Source organism: Brachyhypopomus gauderio, chromosome 11 (assembly GCF_052324685.1).
Source record: "Brachyhypopomus gauderio isolate BG-103 chromosome 11, BGAUD_0.2, whole genome shotgun sequence".
NCBI classification, from domain to species: Eukaryota; Metazoa; Chordata; class Actinopteri; order Gymnotiformes; family Hypopomidae; genus Brachyhypopomus; species Brachyhypopomus gauderio.
The window spans coordinates 2,590,817-2,613,533 of NC_135221.1; the positions used below are offsets into that span (position 1 = coordinate 2,590,817).

Sequence of the window (22,717 nt, forward strand, 5' to 3'; positions counted from 1 at the left end):
CTCAATGGTATCTTGAATTCTGGCCTATCCGTACTATTTCCTAGGATGAATTCTGTGATTGGATGCAAAGCACTTTGTAAGTCGCTCTGGATAAGAGTGTCTGCTAAATACCATACATGTAAATGTAAATGTAACTGATTAATTGAACACACATTAATGACACTACACACTATGATACTACCTGCTAAATTTGTTTGTGATGTTGATTTATTTTTCTTTTTGTTTTGCATTTGAGTTGCTTTTAAATTCTTTGTCAAACATTCTGTGCAACTCATACTAGTGCAACATGAAAAGAAGCATATATAAATGGAAAAAAACATATTGACAAATATTTTGTATAAATATACCAGCATGTGGGATGTTCAGTTATCTGGTCCTACATTCCTACAGCACTATTGAAAAACTCATTCAGACATAAAACTCCATATCAGCATAATTAGACTACGATAAAGCTGTAACATTATAAACACACTCATCATCATGTAGTGAACTGAGTACTAAACTAGTCTGTACTCAGACAGGCCAGAGCATCACATGGGTGAACTCATCTCCTTGACTCCATATCTTCTGCATCTGGTCATCAGAGTTCTGTAATGCAGCATAACAGAGCTGCTTAGTACCAGGATCCTTTACAAGCAAACAAGGGGAGTTATGTTGGAGCCCCACAGGTATAAAAACAAGTACAACATCAACTGGGTGAATTTGGTTTAATTAAAACTGATCCAGGTACAGTGATAGAAGCATGTAGTGACATACCTGGTCATGTGGTCTCTCTCCCTTCTTGATGGTGTCTGATTGAGGTGTAAAAGGAAACAGATGTCAGATGTTGGACCATCTGGTAATAAATCACATGTTGTTGTGCTGAATTAACTCACCACTGCAGCTCTTCCTTGTCCAACTGAAGGAACATACAGTGAGATTCCAGATTACAGACACACACAGTGCCAGACACAGACTCACCAGCAGCACTAGATGAAGATTTAATAGACAAACAACAAACAAAATAATGGTTCAATGACTGGTTCATTTATTGTACTATGTTATTATATATGTAGTTACTCATGTACATGCAAGTGTGTGCGTGATTGTGTGTGGGTGTGTGTCTGTGTGTAAGTAACATGTAATGCCAGCAATTTATTTTGAGTATTTAAGAGTGTGTGTGTGTGTGTGTGTGTGTGTGTGTGTGTGTGTGTGTGTGTGTGTGTGTGTGTGTGTGTGTGTGTGGGTGACAGGTAATGGTGAGGAAAACCAGATTCATTGGGTTAGAGAAGGTTAGAGAAGATGAGTCTGATTGGTGTATGATAACAGGATGTCTATGGTACCTCAAAGACACCCTCATTTACATTTTTATAAATGAACATTTTTATGAATAAATTGTTTTGTGAAAATCTGCTATGATAATCACTTTATTTAAAGAAAAAAAGACTCAAAGATATTTGCTTCGGTGGTGGTACTGAAGAATTAGAAGGCACTTTTATAAAACAGGTATGTTGTAGCACTCTGCAGTCCACAGACCACACAAATCATTGTATTTATTGATTGTTTATTGATTTATGTCCTTCACCTGGTTAGACTAGATTATTTTGTAAACAGCAGTTCCCTTATAAACCAATTGTAGCTACCATTAAGAGCCTCGAAGTGCAGGTTAATGTGATAATCTCTGTATTTAATACAAAGAGACTAAAAGATACTCGCCTGGTTGGTTTATTTTGGGGTGTTTAGACTCTGTTCCTGCACTGTCAGACTCTGTTTGGTTTAACTCTGGATGTTCTGGTCAATAAAATACAAACAGTCTCAGCTTGTAGTTCATCCTGGTTTCCCTCACGTGTTTAAACACATGTAGAACTGAAGAATTAGCAAGAATTTTTATAAAACATGTATGTTGTATCACTGTGCAGTCCACAGATTGTAAAATTATTATATTTATACAGAAGAGATATTTAAAATTCTCTGATAAAAAAAAAAATGCAGGATAACATCAATATTAACAGGTTAAGAAGTTTAAGAGAAATTTATTTACCTGTCACACTGATGAATGTAGCAGAGTAAAAGTTAACTGCTGTATTATCTATCTCTCCACAGAAGTACGTTCCTGCATCACCTCCAGTAGCATTTACAATAGTCAGAGTGTTTCTGCTGTTAATCCACTTTATTATGAATCTGGAGTTGTTGAATGGATATGTAAGTACGCCCGCCTTATTTGTATATGCAGTTCCTACTTGCTGAGGCTCCTGCTTCAGTCTTTGTTTGTACCAAATGTAAATATGTTCACCAGATTTTCGTTCAAATGTGCAGTTAATAGTGATATTTGTTCCAGGTTTAATCAGGACTTCTTGTTTAACAGCCTGTGTAGTTTGAACAGGACCTATAAAATTAAACCAAGTCAGATCAAAGACAAAATGTGGACAAAATTGCATCCATAGCATGTAACATATATCAATAATACAACATCAGAAATACAGAAACATGTTATAAACGCAGGTAAAGATTTGGTATCATACATGTCTTGTAGAGAATAAATAGAAGTATCCAGAATGGAATCATCACTGCAGAGAAATGTGCAGACATCAGAGGAGACTGACAGAGAAACTGACATACTAACCAAACTTCATGAACCGTTAGGTCTCACGAGTCAAAATCTCATTGGCTGGTAAAAGTCACATGGTCCTGTTCTGTTCTGTTGTCTTCAAACCTTGTTTGGCCATCAGCAGTGTCTGATCTCTTTTATTACATGATTAAGTAGTTTTCTTTGTGCAAAAATCCCAGAAACCCACCTAAATAAACATAATATAGGACACTTCTGTATAAATTCAAGTTCACTGGGTGTTGACAGTATGACAGGAGTTTAACTAGTGTAATGTGTGATTTTTGAAATTCACAAACAGCACAGACAAACACAAGACCAAGACACACACACGGAAAAAACAACACATAGGCACGCCGACACGCCGGTATGGAGGGGTCAGGACCCCCGTATGGAGGGGTCAGGACCCCCGTATGGAGGGGTCAGGGGCTGTACCGTGACAGATCCCCACACCAAGGGCAGCTCTTCCTGGAGCACCCAGCTCCACTAGCTCGTCCCCAGACCCACAACAAAGAAAACAACCTAATACTCCCAGGAAGAGAGATGAGAACAGAGACGAGATAAACACTGGGACAGGGATGGTCACAAACACACATACAAGTACATTCACTACAACAAGAACAAAAGGGAACAAGACAATTGGGAGAAATACAGGGACAGACAAACATAATGTAAATGTAAATATGCCATTTTTGTCAATTGTGATTTTTTTTTTCACCACTATCGAATTAAAACACACACACACACACACACACACACACACACACACACACACACACACACACACACACACACACACACACACACACAGAGAGTATGATGACCTTACAGAATAACACTATTCCTGCACTGTCCATCTGTGATTGGTTAAACTCTGGATGTCCTGGCCATTAAGATTCAGTGTCAGCTCTGAGAAAATGTTGGACTATACTATTAAATACTTTTATAGTCAGATGTTTTCTGTGTGTAGAAGGTCAGTAGCCTACATATGTTTTCCGGTTGTTGGTCATGTATTATTAATGCAGCACTGTTTTCTTTATATTAGCATTTAGCATTAGCTCATTTTATTAAAAGGTTTCACTCTACTGCTTTTGCACAAAGGAGGTGTATTATCAGACATCATCAGTCTAAGCTTGTGTGTGTGTGTGTGTGTGTGTGTGTGTGTGTGTGTGTGTGTGTGTGTGTGTGTGTGTGTGTGTGTGTGTGTGTGTTCCCAGTGACCACAAAGTCTAAAACTGTCTTCTCACTTTATTCATTCTCACAAAGCAGCTAAACAAGAGAGTAAACTGATGCTGGTTCTGTATTCATGACAAACTGATCTGAGTACAGTATGATGACCTTACAGAATAACACTACTCCTACACTGTCAGGCTGTGATTGGTTAAACTCAGGATGTCCTGGCCAATAAGATTCAGTGTTAGCTCTGAGAAACTGATGAATGTCCCATGTGTGTTAGACTGCAGCACAAGAGTTAAACACATTTATCACATTTGGTGGGGGTGTTAGGGGCGAATGTAGTGTGGGTTTGGGTGTGTGGGTGAGGACAGCTGGTTCTGGGTCGGGGCTGGTCGTGCCCGGTTCACTCCCGGACGCTCCCCTGAGACTACTGCACCACTCCAGAGGGGGGGCGCCTTGGGGCTCCGGAGTCCGGCTTGGCCCCCCGGCGTAGGGGCGGTTGGCCCGCTCCCCTGGGCGGTGGTGGTATGGGGCGGCCGGGTGCTCCTCGGCGGGAGGTGGGCCCTGCCGGGTGGTGGGTGGCTTTCCGGGTGCGTGGCGCCGTGGCTTTGCCGCTGGCCCCTGGGGGGGGGGGCATCCTGGGGGGGAGGCGCTCTGTTCCCTCTGGTTCCCCTGGACCTGCGCTCCTTGACTGGTGGGGCGCTGTCCGGGGTCTCTCTCTCCCGCCTGCGGGAGCGGGCGGGTGAGGGTTTCTGGGAAGTGCGGCTCTGGTACTCCACCGCTCTGTGGGGGGCCGTGGGCGGGTGGGATTCCCGGGTCTCTCTCCACCCGCCTCTGGCCTCTGGGGGAATGCTGTCGCAGCTACCCACCCTTGCTGGTAAGTACATTCCATACATCTATCCTATGTTGCACTTCTAGGTTGCACATAAACACACACTCACACACACCCATACATCGCACTCATCTGTACTATATGTATTTGGTTTACTTTCTGTACTTCTTTGCAGTGGTCATTTGAGCTGGTTGCGTGTTTTATTTTATTATTATTATTATTATTATTATTATTATTATTATTTTATTATTATTTTTTCTTCTTTTCTTGTTCTTCTTCTTTCTTCTCCTACCTCTTTGTCTTTTCCCTTTTTATTATTTCTCTCCCCCTCTTTTCTTGGTCCACCTAACCCCAATAATTATCACTTTGCATATTGTTATCACTATATATTGTTATCACTATACTATATATTATACAGAATTGTTATAATTGCCATTTAAATCTGTACATAAAAACAAAGTTGTCCTCCAAAGATGGGGGGGTGGAGGTGGGCCAAAAAAAAAAAAAAACACATTTATCAGGAGGAGAGTGTGAGTGTCCTCATAATGTAATATCTACACTACACACACCAGACCATTTAGAGGGAGGAGTACAGGATGCACTTTAAATTACACTTTGGTGTTTCTACTTTAAAAATTTGTATGTTTCTTTTTTCACTGCTTTGTACAGCTTTACCCTGCGTGATGTGTAATCCAGTGGCAATTTTTTTTTATGTCACTATGTTTCAGGCAGCACTATGTGCCTCTAAACAAGACAGCAGAACTCTGTGGTTTGAGTTGAGGATTTCTGGTCAAAAATAATCTGACCAGCACCCTCATCACCCCACCCAGTTTACACTGTGAGATCATTATCCGCACGCAAGAGTAACCAACAGGAAATCAGGCCTCCGTGACACTCACATGTTTTAGTTATGCTGCATTTGAACACTGTGTCTCTTTAACTTTTGTCTTGTTTTCTTGTTCAAAGAAAAGATGAGCACACTGGCGTGCTATATTAACTGGTTTGTTTATTCAAATAACGAAATGAATACACGTACTTCTTACTGTGGGTAACTAACTCAATGGAGTTCAACTGTCCTAGTTATTAGTCAGGTGCAGGCACATCGGGAAAAGGGTTCCGGTAAGTACCAATAACCAATAGGATTATAGTATTGCATATGGACTATGTTATAGCATATCAATCCGCTATATTCAGGATATTCAGTGTGAATATTACATCCCCTTTCTTTTCAAAGATTCAGGTGCCCACGTTAAAACGAATTACTCATTAATCATGACAAGTGTCATTCACAGTGTATTCTGAACATGTTAAACAATTTTTTTTTTTTTTTTTTTTTGATCCGGGCAACGAACTGTCTACACCCGTGTGTAATCACAAGTCCAGTATAGTTCTGGGCTTGCTTTCTCTTCCAGACCTTGTTCTGAAAGCAGTGTTGACAGGGACTGTCTCGTCTGTCGCTGGTGTGGTAGGTGAAAGGTTGCTGGATTCTGTGTGCTGTGCATTGTCAAGTGTATGCTTGTCAGTGTGGGTGTGATGATCTTCCTTGGTGTGCAGGAGGTGTCGCCGGTTTCTCCTGTACTCCTGTCCTTCCGCAGCACGGATGTGGTAGGAACGGTCTGTGTTGGCTGGTCTGATGATTACTGCAGGCTTCCAGTGTCCATGTTCCTGGAAACGGATGCGTTGACCTTCTCGGAGCGGTGGACTATGCTTGGCCGATCTGTCGTAGTACTTCCTCTGCTGTTGTTGCTGATGTACTCTCCGACTGTAGACTTGTGCCTGACTGATCACCTTTGGCTGAAGTTGTGTGTGTGTGTTTGGAATGACTGACCTTAGGCGACGACTCATGAGTAGTTGAGCTGGCGATGCGAGACTGTCGACAGGGGTGTTGCGATACTCGAGCAGGCTCAAGTACGGATCTCGCTTGTCAGCTTTGGCCTTGTTCATCAGACTTTTTGCGATTTGTACTGATTTCTCTGCGAGGCCATTACTCTGAGGATAGTGTGGGCTTGTGGTGGTATGTACAAACTCCCACGCGCTGGCAAAATCCTCAAACTCCTTGCACTTGTACTGAGGGCCATTATCCGATACAAGGGTCTCTGGTATGCCGTGTCTGGCGAATGTTGCTTTGAGCTTGTGTATTACTGCAGAAGCTGTGGGGTTGGTTAGCTTGTCAAGCTCGAAGTATCTGCTGTGGTAATCCACTGTAATGATGTACTGGTCGTTGTTCCAGGTAAACAGATCAGATGCAACTGTTTGCCATGGTCTCTCAGGGATCTTGTGACTAATCATGGGCTCTTTGGTATTGGAGGGTCTGTACTCCTGGCAGGTGGAGCACTTCCCAACCATCTCCTCAATCTGTTTGCTCATGCCTGGCCAAAACAGAATGTCTCTTGCTCTCTGCTTGCTCTTTTCGATTCCCATGTGGCCAAGATGAATGCGTGACAGCATGTCTGTTCGTAGTGAGAGGGGAATAACAATTTTCTCACCTTTGAAGATGATGTTGTCGATCTGGGTGAGTTCGTCCCGGTGGTTCCAGAACTCAGCGATGCTCGGAGGGCACAATCTCCTCTGCTCAGGCCATCCCTCTGTGATTGTTTTTTTCAGTTGCCTGAGCTGTTTGTCTTTGTCAGTCTCTGTCTGGATTATCTTAAGTTTTTTATCACTCACAGGTAAGTTATCGTACAGCAGGTGTACTTGCATGTCCATACCTTCACTAAGGCCGTCATCCTGGTCTGCCAATGACTTTCTGGATAAAGTGTCGGCCACAGGAATGTCTTTGCCGGGTTTGTGGATGATGGTAAAGTCGTACCTCTGCAGTTGTAAGAACATGCGCTGCAGTCTCGGAGGTGCTGTTGCGAGTGGCTTACGAATGATCGATTCGAGAGGTTTGTGGTCGCTCTCTACAGTGATGTGATGACCATAGACGTACTGGTGGAAGCGTTTACATCCAAAGAGAATGGCAAAGAGTTCCTTTTCAATCTGTGCGTAATTGACTTCACTGTCATTTAGGGCTTTTGACGCGTATCCGATGGGTTTGCCGTCTTGTAACAATACTGCACCTAGGCCGTATTTGCTTGCGTCGACTTGCAGCGTGAGCTCCTTGCAGGGGTCAAAATATGTCAATACTGGACCTGGTTCACGTGTGATGAGGTCTTTGATCTTCTGGAAAGCTGTCTCATGCTGTGCATCCCATATAAACTCACTGGATTCTTTCAACAGGTGCCGCAGGGGTGCATTGATACTTGCAAGTCCTGGAGCAAACTTGGCCAGATAGTTGATCATGCCGAGGATTGTTTCGAGCTCACCTTTGTCTTTTGGGGGCTTCATCTCTCTCACGGCGGCGATCTTGGCAGGGTCTGGCTTGACTCCATCTTTGGTGATGAGGTGACCAAAGTAGCTGACCTCAGTAGCGCAGACGATGCTCTTCTCTGGATTAAGCTTGACTCCTCGTTCTCTGGAGCGTTGCAGCATTGCACGTAGGTTGTCGTCATGTTCCTGTTTGTTTTTTCCGTAGATGAGGATGTCGTCTACTATCGCCATGACGCCTTGTAGGTCCTCGTAGGTCTCGTTCACCTTTCTCTGAAACTCGTCCTGTGCTGATTTCAGGCCAAAGGGTAGACGCAGGAAACGATAGCGTCCAAACATCGTGTTGAATGTTGTCAACCTAGAAGACTCCTCTGTGAGCTTTATAGCCCAGTAGCCTGATCTTGCATCCATTACACTAAAGTAACTTGCCCCAGCGAGCCTGGTTGTGATGTCATCTAGCGTTGGTAATGGGTAGTGTGGACGTTTGATCACTTTGTTCAAGTCACGAGGATCTAGGCATATCCTCAGCTTGCCTGTGCGTGGTTTTTCTGCTGCTACCATTGAGTTGACCCAGTCTGTTGGCTCGGTGACTCTCTTGATGATGTTCTGCTTCTCCATGCTTTGTAGTTCCTCTCGCAGGCGATCTCTCAGTGCAACAGGGACACGCCGTGGTGGATGGACTACAGGCACTGCATCTGGGTCGATGTGGATGGTGCATTCCCCTGGGAATAATCCTATTCCTTTGAACACATCTGCAAATTCCTCCATTACAGGTTGCTCAGGTTGGTTTGACACAGAGAGGATGAGCTCAATTAGTCCGAAATCTAGGCACGCTCTTAAACCTAACACTGGGGGAGCCGGTGTGTCAACTACATGCAGTTTCAAAGTCATCTGTTTGTCTTTGTACTGGCATTTTATATTACATTTGCCTCTGACAACGAGCTTCTCACCACCATAGCCATAGAGAGGGCGTGTTGAAGGTTGAAGCACATCGTGTATTCCCAATTCCTTGAAGACGCGTGTGGGAATGACGTTGGCTGTAGCACCGGTATCCAGTTTGAACTTTATTGCACTTTGTTTTGGTCCTACCAATAGACTTGCGAATACTTGTTCTATGTCATGAACGCTGCTTCTCTGTGTTACCGCATCAATGAACAGTTCGTCCTCACTATCTGCATCGTTGTGCTGTGTTCTAGCTTCACTGACTGTGTGCACTTCAGTTCTATTCCGAGAACGACAAACTTTAGCAAAATGGTTCCACTTATTACATATCTTACATTGTTTACCTTTCGCAGGGCAGTTTTCCCTCGCGTCGTGTTGTTTGTTACCACAGGATCCACATGTCTTGCTTCGCTCTCGGTAGTCCTCACGTCTGCATGCTGCACCGTTACCCTCTTGCACTCTGCCATGACGGGGTTTCCAAGCTGCCTTCTTTAACGGTTGCTTGCTAATAGCATGAACTGACTGTTCCCGCGAGTTGCCATCCATCGTTTTAATTTGTATTTGGGCAAGTTCGTGAGATCTAGCGACGTCAATTGCTTTCTCCAACGTCAATTCCGATCCAACATTCAATAATTTTTCACGAACTTTATGCGAGTAAATTCCGAAAACAATACGATCCCGTATCATCTCATCACTGTTAGCATAGTTACAGTCCTTCGCTAGCAGCCTCAGGTCTGTGACAAACTGTTCGAATGGCTCGTTCCCGCCTTGCACCTTCTCATTGAACTTGTATCGGGCGAAAATTACGTTGGACTTTGGCATTACATACTCCTCAAAACGATCGTAGTATGGTTTCAACGACTTACGTTGTGCAGCTGTTAATGTCCAAGTGTCATAGATGTCTCGACCCTTTTCTCCGACCCATAGGAGAAGATAACTGCATCTTTCCTCTTCTTCTAGAGCTTTGTACGGTCCCGCGAACATTAAATCAACATGGAGTTTGAACTTGCGCCATGCTACTGGCAGATTACTAGCATCCCAGTCCATGTGCGGTGTGGGGACTCCCGTTGTGTCCATCCTATTTTCTTGTAGTTTCACGTCCTTTACTCTGACACCATGTCTTGTTTTCTTGTTCAAAGAAAAGATGAGCACACTGGCGTGCTATATTAACTGGTTTGTTTATTCAAATAACGAAATGAATACACGTACTTCTTACTGTGGGTAACTAACTCAATGGAGTTCAACTGTCCTAGTTATTAGTCAGGTGCAGGCACATCGGGAAAAGGGTTCCGGTAAGTACCAATAACCAATAGGATTATAGTATTGCATATGGACTATGTTATAGCATATCAATCCGCTATATTCAGGATATTCAGTGTGAATATTACAACTTTCTCTGAAAGGTAGGGGATTTATTCCATATGCTCATGATTGTGAGTACTTTTATACCTTAGTGTCTGATCTGGAGGAGAGACAAACTTTAAGTGAAGTGTAGACAATATCAGACAGAAGTATCAGGTCACTCACATATAAATGAAGTATAAACACAAGTTGGTGTATATAACAGTACAGATGGGGGTTAACCACATATTGCAACGATCTGCGTAGCACAGAACAGGGAGGCGGACACAAGCGCTGAGGAGAGCTAGATTTATTCAAGGAAATCCCAAAGGCAGTGTCGAAATAACAGGCGCAGGTCGTATCGGGAGGGCAGTCCGAACATGAAAGATACAAAGGCATGATACGGACACGAAAAACAACAAGGCAGGTAAACGAGGGAAGAACAGGCAAAACACACGGAATACGGGAACCACAAAATAGCGAACTTACGAACAGGCAGGTATGACAATGCACAGGTTAGAACAAAAAGACCGATACTGACATGGAAGACACCGGGACTATTATACACAGAACTAAACTAGGGACAGGTGATAACAATGACACAGGGGCGTGGTAATAAACGAGGAATCACAGAGACAAACGAGCAGGGCGGGATAAACAGGCAAGAAACACAGACATGAGGGAACCCGGAGTGACAGCTAGGAGATGGGGCGTAGCCCTACGTGACACATATAAATGAAGTGTTGCGAAAAAATTAAAAAAGAATGAACAACTAAGACACTCAAGCATGGCAAATATATAAAAAGGTCCATTGCATATCAACAGACACTGAAAAGTGAAAACCTTTCCTGTGAGTGCATCATTTATGAACAAAAAAAAAAGGGTTGTCAGGATATATCACGATATATTAGTTTCACTGGAATTCACTCTCCCAAAGCCATCTATGACTTAACAGGCTTCCTTAATTCACCATAGTGGAGCTGTGGAGGTAATCAACTTAGTAACAATAACCAGATTACTACACATATATTACGCTAAAAGGAGAAATAGAGATGTGATAATATAATAGTTTCCTGAATAACCGGTCCTGATAGCACAGTGTATGATTAACTGGTTATGTTCCAGACACTGAACACTGCTGGGCTCCGTGATCTGATGATTCTGTATTCTTTATCTATAACAGTTATCCTTTTCTTTATTAAAATAATTACAATTTTGGTTTCTTTAGATTGGTTTTGAAAAGTTGTTTCCTCTAGGAAGGGTTAGAGTTATAAAAATCATGGTCAATTTGGGCATTCTTGGATATAGGCCTGTTAGTGAATTCCAAAGGTGATGTTTTATGGTTAGGAATACACCAAGCTAAGTAACAAAGACCATAAACAGAGCCCCTCTGTCCTGATAGAAGCCTTTGTTCCTCATACCAAGGCCCCGGGGACTCTGATAAGAAGGATCTCCTCAGTTTGGGCCAAGAGTGCAGGTCATCTAAGTAGAGTGTTGTTAGGGTGTGTCAAAGGTGAAACTGCAAGAAGGAGTGTGAATAGTCATTCTCCATTACAAGTCCATCTCAGAGGTCCTGGCTGAGATTATGTTAGCCCCTCCCCCTCACCTGCCTCAGGTAGCGTCTTGGTCCTGAAGGACAGTGGGCTGAGGCCTTGTGTAGATTACAGGAGCCCAAACATTATCCTAGTGATGCATCCTCACCCATAGCCCATAGTCCCAGCAGTCTGATGAACACCTGCGTGAGGTGAGATACTACACTACCATGGATCTACACAGGGCCTACAATCTGATTAGGATTAGAGAAGGTGGTGGATAGAGAGCTTTCTCGGCCCCCAAGGAGGCGTTCACAACAAACCCTGTTTTACAGCATCCAAATCACTCCAAACCATTCAGTGTACAGCTGGATGCCTCTAATATAAGTGTGAGAGTGGTACTGTCCCAGTGTGTTGAGATGTCTGTGTGTGCACGTTATTCAATTACTTAGAAAATTTCACTCAATGAATTCATATAATAATATCTATTTGAAGCAACGATAGTATTTACATTAACAAATACCCATACTCCTAACACTTAATCAGAAAGACTGACAATGTTGTCATGATACAAACAAGTACATCAGGCATTATCAGGGTCAGGGGTTACAACTGCATCAAGGATTGTCAGGGGTTACAAGGCGTGTATGTGTTCGTCTTGGTGATTCGTGTCACCTGTTCCTGGTCCGGTTACTGTGTTGTGTATTTATTAGGGGTGTCACGATTTCGATATTAAATCGAAATCGATCGAAACTATGTCACAATCTCGAGCCTCGAAGTCAAAAAGAGGCTTGACGATCCCTCCCACTAAGCTACGCAAGCACCCACACTATGCAAAGTAAAGCCTGGTTTAAACTAGACACGTCGCGAGGGTCCGCGCACCGAAAATAACGTAATCGCGGTTGCTCCGCCCGTGCGCGCTGGCGATTCGCAAGGTCGTGCACCTTTGTGCAATCGTCATTTGTTGACGGGGGGGCAGTACAAATTCACTAAAGGGCGCCGAATCTAGCCCTGGTTAACGCTGTTCCGCAGACATTTTTAACATCCGGGGCTTATGCAAAACGAAAAGGCATTAAAACGACAGCTTTAAAACGGCTTTAAAAGGTTTATTCGCCCCACTTTGAGAAACGCTGACGTAATACAAGAGAACTATTCAGTCAGACCGCTATTTGTTGTGAAACGAAGTAGTTACAATTTCATGCATTTTCAAGTACTTTAGCCTAAATCTCAGCACTTTTCAAGCCTGGAACACAATGCAACATTAATTTTCATCCGGTAAATGTTCCTTCCTGTTTTTGGGGGGTGTTTCTTTATACTACCACATATCAATATGGACAACACTGCAAAGAATATAAACGCAACAGGTAGTCCAAGAAAAGCCAGAAAGGCTTCCTCTAGAGAGGAAGAGAGCTAATAATCTACAACACTGCATGTTCCAGTAAAGAGAGAATGTATCCAGACTTCCCTTATGATTCTAGAGAGGAAGAGAGCTAATAATCTAGATGATAGTCAGTAAGAGCTGCACGTTTCACTTCAGAGTAGACGCTGTCTTCAGGACGTCCTCTCTTCTCCTGTCCTCTTTTGGTCTTCTTCTCTTTGAAATGAATGGCAGCATAATTCAGCTCTTCAGCACCATGTTGCTGTGGGAATAAACAATAATGTTTAGTGAACATCACTGTCATTCTGAGTCTTATGTAGAACAGGACGACTAGTGTGAGACACAGAGACAGTGAGACTCCTTCTCCTCCTCCTCTACACCACTGCAGTGTGTCTGTCTCATACAGCAGATTATATCAGGGTAGAAACAATCACTAACAGCTACTGTTGTCATATATATTAGTCTCATACAGCAACACCACACCACACTCATGCATATGTGTCGATCCTGCAGTAATTACACCACAGTTATAAACTCCATCAGCACCATAGATGTGAACCACAGGAATCTGGACTGAGCAGATCCAGACACATTCTTACTAAATGATGAAAGAGATTTTGAAGTAGATGGCACTAAATAGATTTTTCAGACTGACACATCTTATCAGTGGGGAACCGTCAGGGCCCTCTACGCCCTCTCAGAGGGCCTAAAATATTCTTAAAACATAAATATATATAATATAATTTATCCAATTTTTTTTATCTACTTACAGTTTGACAATCGACATCTAAACAATAACAAATATATAAGCAAATGAATTATTCACCTGTGTCTATTCAATCTATGTTAGAAGGTGAGGGGTTAAGTGGAAGCCTGTGAGCCTGTGTCTCCCCCTATCAGGACTGTGATGCCCACTGTTCGTTTACAGAGGGCCTGGCAGTTATAATTCAGCGCAATACCAGTTTCAAATGACAGTAAAATTGACCAATCATATCTTTCCTCTTAGTGGGCGGGCTTAACTGTATGATAATTTACGCCCGCTGTGGCAACGCTAGCTGTCGTTAGCGTACCACCGCTAGCTAGTTTCGATTCATTCCTTTGATGTCCTCGTGCGCGTTGTTTACATATTCCGCTCCCGAGGAACACGGAGCTGTGGACCTTATTTTGTTGGAATCATATTTAGCTTAAGAAGTTATCTAGTACAAATATTATTGTTTATTGCATTTCTAAAGCTGTACTGTCGTCTCAGTTTTTTTAAATTTATTTATTGCAGTTAATTAGGAGAGGAAACAATTTTTTTTTTCGGGTGGGGGGGGTTGGCGATGGGAGCGGGCCCAGGTTTAATGGTCACGGTTCGCTACTGCATCTTATCAATGTTCATGATTAGGCTAAAATGACAACAGGTCAAACTCTGCTCAGTGCATCACCTACTATGTCTGACACAAAACAATTGAAACTATGAACATAATTTGAGATTTCATCACTTATGTCTGATGCCGTATATGATTAGTATGTTACTTCATAAGTATTTCTATATTTTAGTTTGAGTTTTTATGTCAACTGATGCCACATCCAAGATGAAACTATAAACCTGGAGAAAGAAGTTTAACTAATAATGTTATGAAAACACAACTGTACAAGTTGTACCTGATTGGTTGTTTTCTCCATCACATCTTGTTGAGGTCTCACTGTGATGGGGAAAATACAGAATTAATTGTACCTGGATCAGGGAATATTACCTGTATACCAAATTAATTGCAGAATTATAGTCAATATTTTTAGTATTCCTAAATATAATTGTAGTATGAAGCTGTGAATTATAATAGGTTGGTCCTCCTGTCCTTTATGAACACTCACCGTTATCATGTTCAGAGTGTTTCATCTTCCAAATGATTATGGCTTGAGCAGTGATTACACACACACACACTCCCAACACTGCTCCAAGATACATTGCTACCAGATTTACTGTAACACTTTTAGACACATTACCACCAGATTTACTGTAACACATTTAGACACATCACTACCAGATTTACTGTAACACATTTTTATGAATAAATTGTAATCTAAAAATCTTCTGTGATAATCACTTTAAAGGAAAAAGGCTGAAAGATTCTTGCTTGTTTGTTCTGCTCTGATCACATCCATGTTCAGTTTGGTTTTTTAACCCTGCATGGCCAATAAAATGTATATACTAACAAACCAGGATCGGCTGTGTGTGTGTGTCTATATGTAAAGAGAGGGAGATGCATGTAGTGTGTGTGTGTGTGTGTGTGTGTGTGTGTGTGTGTGTGTGTGTGTGTGTGTGTGTGTGTGTATTCTGCACTAGTGACAATAAACCAACTATTGCATTGTGAACTGACTCTCCAGGTGAATTCTGAGACACTGATATGCACAACACTTGATATCCTGGTGTAACACAAATACTGTAAATGCAAGTTGATCTTCATTTAATCTCGGTGTGCTTCACATGGGTAAACTAGATTATTCTGGAAAAGGTAGTTTCTTCATGAAACACTTTAGGGTGCCATATAAAACCTTGAAGGTCAGATTTCTGTAATCACTTTATTTAATATGAGACTAAATGATATTTGTGTGGTTGTTCAGTAAGTACTTTCACTTTTATAAAATGTGTATTATGTAGTTCACACACCGTACAAATGATTCTACTTATCTATTTTTTTTCTTGGTCTTTCACACGGTTAGACTTGATTGTTTTGTAAACAGCAGTTCCTTCATAAAACACTTGTATCTACCATATAGAACCTTGAATAGCAGGTTAATGTGATAATCTCTGTATTTAATACAGACTTCTACTCGCCTGGTTGGGTTATTTCGTGGTGTTTAGACCCTGTTCCTGCACTGTCAGACTCTGTGTGGTTTAACTCTGGATGTTCTGGTCAATAAAATACAAACACTCTCAGCTTGTAGTTCATTCTGGTTTCCCTCACATGCTTAAATACATGTAGAACTGAAGAATTAGCAAGAATTTTTATAAAACATGTATGTTGTATCACTGTGCAGTCCACAGATTGTAAAATTATTATATTTATACAGAAGAGATATTTAAAATTCTCTGATTAAAAAAAATGCAGGATAACATCAATATTAACAGGTTAAGAAGTTTAAGAGAAATGTACTTACCTGTCACACTGATGAATGTAGCAGAGTAAAAGTTAACTGCTGTATTATTTATCTCTCCACAGAAGTACGTTCCTGCATCACCTCCAGTAGCATTTACAATAGTCAGAGTGTTTCTGCTGTTAATCCACTTTATTATGAATCTGAAGTTGTTGAATGGATATGTAAGTATGCCCGCCTTATTTGTATATGCAGTTCCTACTTGCTGAGGCTCCTGCTTCAGTCTTTGTTTGTACCAAATGTAAATATGTTCACCAGATTTTCGTTCAAATGTGCAGTTAATAGTGATATTTGTTCCAGGTTTAATCAGGACTTCTTGTTTAACAGCCTGTGTAGTTTGAACAGGACCTATAAAATTAAACCAAGTCAGATCAAAGACAAAATGTGGACAAAATTGCATCCGTGGCATGTAATATATATATCAATAATACAACATCAGAAAATACAGCAACATGTAATAAACGCAGGTAAAGATTTGGTATCATACATGTCTTGTAGAGAAAAAATAGAAATATCCAGACTGGTATCATCACTGCAGAGAAACGTGCAGACATCAGAGGAGACTGACAGAGAAACTGACAAACTCACCAAACTTCATGAACCGTTAGGTCTCACGAGTCAAAATCTCATTGGCTGGTAAAAGTCCTGTTCATGTTTGGCCATCAGCAGTGTCTGATCTATTTTATTACACGATTAAGTAGTTTTGCTTGTGCAAAAAAAGCCAGATACCCACCTAAATAAACATAAAACAGGTCACTCTTGTGTTCATTTTTTAAATTTAAATTTTAATACTTTATTTATGCATCCTTGTTTTTTTAATTATTATTCAAGTTCATGCAGTGTTTCTGGGTGTTGACAGTATGACAGGAGTTCATCTAGTGCAATGCGACATTTTTGAAATTCACAAACAGCACAGACAAACACAAGACCAAGACACACACACGAAAAAAACAACACATAGGCACGCCGACACGCCGGTATGGAGGGGTCAGGACCCCCGTTTGGAGGGGTCAGGACCCCCGTATGGAGGGGTCAGGGGCTGTACTGTGACAGATCCCCACACCAAGGGCAGCTCTTCCTGGAGCACCCAGCTCCACTAGCTCGTCCCCAGACCCACAACAAAGAAAACAACCTAATACTACCAGGAAGACAGATGGGAACAGAGACGAGAGAAACACTGGGACAGGGATGGTCACAAACACACATACAGGTACATTCACTACAACAAGAACAAAAGGGAACAAGACAATTGGGAGAATTACAGGGACAGACAAACATAATATAAATGTAAATGTGCCATTTTTGTCAATTGTGATTTTTTTTTCACCACTATCGAATTAGAACACACACACACACACACACACACACACACACACACACACACACACACACACACACACACACACACACACACACACATACACACACACACACAGAGTATGATGACCTTACAGAATAATAATACTCCTGCACTGTCCATCTGTGATTGGTTAAACTCTGGATGTCCTGGCCAATAAGATTCAGTGTCAGCTCTGAGAAACTGATGAATTGGACTATACTATTAAACATTTTTATAGTCAGATGTTTTCTGTGTGTAGAAGGTCAGTAGCCTACATATGTTTTCAGGTTGTTGGTCATGTATGATTAATGCAGCACTGTTTTCTTTATATTAGCATTTAGCATTAGCTCATTTTATTAAAAGGTTTCACACTACTGCTTTTGCACAAAGGAGGTGTATTATCAGACATCATCAGTCTAAGCTTGTGTGTGTGTGTGTGTGTGTGTGTGTGTGTGTGTGTGTGTGTGTGTGTGTGTGTGTGTGTGTGTGTTTATGTTCCCAGTGACCACAAAGTCTAAAACTGTCTTCTCACTTTATTCATTCTCACAAAGCAGCTAAACAGGAGAGTAAACTGATGCTGGTTCTGTATTCATAACAAACTGATCTGAGTACAGTTTGATGACCTCACAGAATAACACTACTCCTGCACTGTCAGACTGTGATTGGTTAAACTCAGGATGTCCTGGCCAATAAGATTCAGTGTCAGCTCTGAGAAACTGATGAATGTCCCACGTGTGTTAGACTACAGCACAAGAATTAAACACATTTATCAGGAGGAGAGTGTGAGTGTCCTCATAATGTAATATCTACACTTCACACACCAGACCATTTAGAGGGAGGAGTACAGGATGCACTTTAAATTACACTTTGGTGTTTCTACTTTAAAAATTAGCATATTTCTGTTTTCACTGTTTTGTACAGCTTTACCCTGCATGATGTATGTCAGTAATAATAATGAACTTTGTGTTCCTGTGTGATACACAGAGCAGTTTACAAACATGGCAGACTAAATAATCCAGTGACAAAAACACATAGAGGCACATAAGTGATGAATTATTATACTCAACATTGTTGTGGAAAGTTTATCTAAAGTTTCAGGCAGCATGAGTGTGAACAAGAGTGCAGAAGTCTGTGGTGTGAGATGAGAACCTCTGGTCAAAAATAATCCAAGCAGCACATCATCACCCACCATGTATCAGTGAGAGATCATTATCTGCACATCTATTTCTGTAGAGAAACAAGAACAACCAACAGGAAATCAGACCCCAATCTCATATAAATGTGCCAGTCACACGATTTAGTCACGATGTAGTTAAGTTTCCATGAAGGACAAACTAATTATTCCATGACTCATGACTGTGAAAGTTGATTTACATACTTAATTTTAATTAGTGTTTCATCTGGATTAAACCTGAATTATGTATTGCATCAAAAATGTATGTGATTTGAATTTGTTATTATTAGCATATATATCCCTTGTTTTAGAGTCTTTGTTGTTGGTATCTGTGTGTATCTCTGTGTTACATGAAGACTGATCTCCATGGATGTAGTGGAACAAAAGTCCTCTAATGTGGAATTACTTTATCAGTTTTACACAGATGATCCCTTGATTTTATCCTCATTTGTGTAAGTCTCAATCATTTACTGTGGGGAGGATCTGTTGATGGATCTGTTACACACATCATTGTGTTTCTATATATTTATTATTCCTCAAAGGCGATGTTTTTGTAGTGGGTTAACTGGAGGCAGGTACCATGGAGGGGATCTTGATACTGATCAGGCTAGGTTCTCTGTCACTTGTCCCTGGGTCCTCTGTCTATCCCATGTCCACACAGGCTCCTGTCTCCAGCGTTGTGGACACAGCCATGCAGCCAGTTCCTGTGTCCATCCTGCTGGTCACCCAGTGACTTCCTGTTCCCTTGGCCACGCCTCTGAACCAGACCTGTTCCCTTTGGCCCCGCCTCTGAACCAGACCTGTTCCCTTGGCCCCGCCTCTGAACCAGACCTGTTCCCTTGGCCCCGCCTCTGAACCAGACCTGTTCCCTTGGCCACGCCTCTGAACCAGACCTGTTCCCTTGGCCCCGCCTCTGAACCAGACCTGTTCCCTTGGCCCCGCCTCTGAACCAGACCTGTTCCCTTGGCCCCGCCTCTGAACCAGACCTGTTCCCTTGGCCACGCCTCTGAACCAGACCTGTTCCCTTGGCCACGCCTCTGGACCCAACACTGCTGAACGCAGCTGTACCTCCTGTTGATACTGTTTCCTGGTTCCCTGTCCCACCGTGTCCTGTGTCTGTTGTCCCCGTGGACCTCCTGGGACTCCCATGCTGTCTGTTCCTGTGCCTCCTTCATTTTTGTCCTCCTCTATTCCTGGTTTGTGTTTGGTGTTTGTTGTGGTGTCTGTCCCTGTTCTTATTTCTGTACCTGTTCCATTTCCTGTGTCTTTGTTCCTGTCCCATTGTGTCTGTCCTGGTCTGTGTTGTGATTGTTGTCCTGCTCCTTCTGTTCCCCCAGTCCTCTCTGTTCATCTCTCATCTGTTGTTCCTCCATCAGTGGTGTTCAGTGTGTTGGGCTTCACTCTGTCCCATGTCTTGTTCTGGCTCTTGGACTCTTGTGTCTTTGGTTACTGTAGGTTTGTCATCCACTATAGCCCCAGTTTCTGTGTCTTCTCATGTTCCAAGTTCACATATCTGTTTCCATGTCCTGTTCCTGTGTCCCCGCCATGTCCTGTATCTTCCTGTGGATTTGTCCTCTGTGTTTTGTCCCGTGTCCTGGTCCTAGTCCTGCACCTGTTCCATCTCATCTGAATCTTGTCCACTCCTTTTGGGAGAAAGTTCTGTCTGCTCTGATTTGTAGGGTGAATTACTGGTGTCTCCAACTCAGGACTTTGTCGTATTGTTAATAACAGTGTAGAAAATGTGATTTTTAATTGAACCAACTGAATTTGCTGATTTTGTGATCTAACAGTGAGTAATCCTTTTTCTTTGTGACAACTGAACATTACAAATTTTTTTGATGCATTACGTTTTCATGTCTTTTCAGCAGAGGAACATATAACTGCCCCTTCATCAATCACTCCACAGAAGTACTGTACATTCCTGCATTCATCTGCATTTAGAATAGTCAGTGTTCCTGTTACTTTAATTATCCAGACCGGTATCATCATTACAGAGGAATGTGCAGACATCAGAGGAGACAGTTTGAAAAGAAGCAGCTGACAACAAAATCAAACATGATTTTGCAGATCTCATAACTCAGAATCTCATTGGCTGGCCAAAGTCACATGAGATAAATGTGAAACTTTATTGTTAAAGCTGGAATGAACCAGAGGAAACAAAATATACATCAAAGATCAGAAAACATCACAACAAGGAGTACAGAGTTGAACAGGGAATAAAGACTTAGAGATTATAGAGTTGAACAGCACCTCTTTTCCAACACTGCATGTTCCAGTAAAGAGCGAATGTATCCAGACTTCCCTTATGATTCTAGAGAGGAAGAGAGCTAATAATCTAGATGATAGTCAGTAAGAGCTGCACGTTTCACTTCAGAGTAGACGCTGTCTTCAGGACGTCCTCTCTTCTCCTGTCCTCTTTTGGTCTCCCTCTCTTTGAAATGAATGGCAGCATAATTCAGCTCTTCAGTATCATGTTGCTGTGGGAATGAACAATAATGTTTAGTGAACATCACTGTCATTCTGAGTCTTATGTAGAACAGGACGATTAGTGTGAGACACAGAGACAGTGAGACTCCTTCTCCTCCTCCTCTACACCACTGCAGTGTGTCTGTCTCATACAGCAGATTATATCAGGGTAGAAACACTCACTAACAGCTACTGTTGTCATATATATGATTTTTTAGTCATACGTTTTTATGCAAATGAGTTTTTTTGCAAATTTCCCTATTACGGGATCAATAAAGGATTATCTTATCTTATGTCAACTGATTTCACATCCAAGATGAAGACTATAATCCTGGAGAAAGAAGTTTTACTAATAATGTTATGAAAACACAACTGTACAAGTTCTACCTGATTGGTTGTTTTCTCCATCACATCTTGTTGAGTTCTCACTGTGGTTGGTGAAAATACAGTATTAATTGTTACTGGATCAGGGAATACTACCTGTATACCAAATTTATTGCAGAATTCTTACCAATATTTTTAGTAGGCCTAAATATAAATGTAGTATGAAGTGGTGAATTATAATAGGTTGGTACTCCTGTCCTTTATGAACACTCACCATTATCATGTTCAGAGTGTTTCATCTTCCAAATGATTATGACTTGAGCAGTGATTACACACACACACACTCCCAACACTGCTCCAAGACACATCACTACCAGATTTACTGTAACACATTTAAACACATTACCACCAGATTTACTGTAACACATTTAGACACATCACTACCAGATTTACTGTAACACATTTAGACACATCACTACCAGATTTACTGTAACACATTTAGACACATTACCACCAGATTTACTGTAACACATTTAGACACATCACTACCAGATTTACTGTAACACATTTAGACACATCACTACCAGATTTACTGTAACACATTTTTCATGAAAGTCTAATATAAATGTTTTATATATTATTTTATATATAATTTTACTCTTAAATATAACTCAACAAAACACAAATATTAAACTCTTAAATATGACACAAAACTGTATACTCTTAAATAAAACACAAATATTTGGATTTACTCTTCCTTACACATCCGTAATCTTGGTGTTATTTTTGACAGTCATTTATCATTTGAACAGCATGTAAACCAAGTCACTAAAACTGCTTTTTTTCATTTAAAAAATATTGCTCGCCTTCATCCATCACTCAACTTCTCTGCTGCTGAAACTCTGATCCATGCTTTCTAGCATTCTCTATGGTACACCAAACAAAATCCTAAATAAACTTCAGTACATTTAGAACTCAGCTGCACGTCTTCTCACCCAGTCATGCTCACGTGAACACATCACACCTGTTCTTCAACAACTTCACTGGCTCCCTGTCACACAACGTATTCAATATAAAATTCTTTTATTTACTTATAAAACTCTCCATAATCAGGCACCTCCGTACATCACTGATCTGCTCCATCACTATACTCCCTCTCGGTCGCTTCACTCCTCTGATGCA

The 22,717-nt window shown here is 41.5% G+C and overlaps 4 long non-coding RNA genes across 4 annotated transcripts; all 4 read right to left on the bottom strand.

Annotated features, from left to right (window-relative positions):
* Positions 1 to 227: 227 nt before the first annotated feature.
* On the bottom strand, positions 228 to 1,009 carry LOC143527651 (uncharacterized). The gene is made up of 3 exons (XR_013134207.1): positions 876 to 1,009; positions 757 to 791; positions 228 to 588 (listed from the first exon to the last, which is right to left on the bottom strand). It is a non-coding gene; the product is annotated as an uncharacterized LOC143527651 (long non-coding RNA).
* A 650-nt stretch (positions 1,010 to 1,659) lies between these two features.
* Positions 1,660 to 2,814, bottom strand: LOC143526487 (uncharacterized). Its single transcript, XR_013133861.1, has 3 exons — positions 2,502 to 2,814; positions 2,021 to 2,365; positions 1,660 to 1,770 (listed from the first exon to the last, which is right to left on the bottom strand). It is a non-coding gene; the product is annotated as an uncharacterized LOC143526487 (long non-coding RNA).
* Positions 2,815 to 11,098: 8,284 nt separating this feature from the next.
* LOC143527576 (uncharacterized) lies at positions 11,099 to 15,209 on the bottom strand. The gene is made up of 3 exons (XR_013134179.1): positions 14,949 to 15,209; positions 14,739 to 14,779; positions 11,099 to 13,353 (listed from the first exon to the last, which is right to left on the bottom strand). It is a non-coding gene; the product is annotated as an uncharacterized LOC143527576 (long non-coding RNA).
* A 5,667-nt stretch (positions 15,210 to 20,876) lies between these two features.
* On the bottom strand, positions 20,877 to 21,976 carry LOC143526486 (uncharacterized). Its single transcript, XR_013133860.1, has 3 exons — positions 21,810 to 21,976; positions 21,599 to 21,639; positions 20,877 to 21,222 (listed from the first exon to the last, which is right to left on the bottom strand). It is a non-coding gene; the product is annotated as an uncharacterized LOC143526486 (long non-coding RNA).
* Between the last annotated feature and the right edge of the window lie 741 nt (positions 21,977 to 22,717).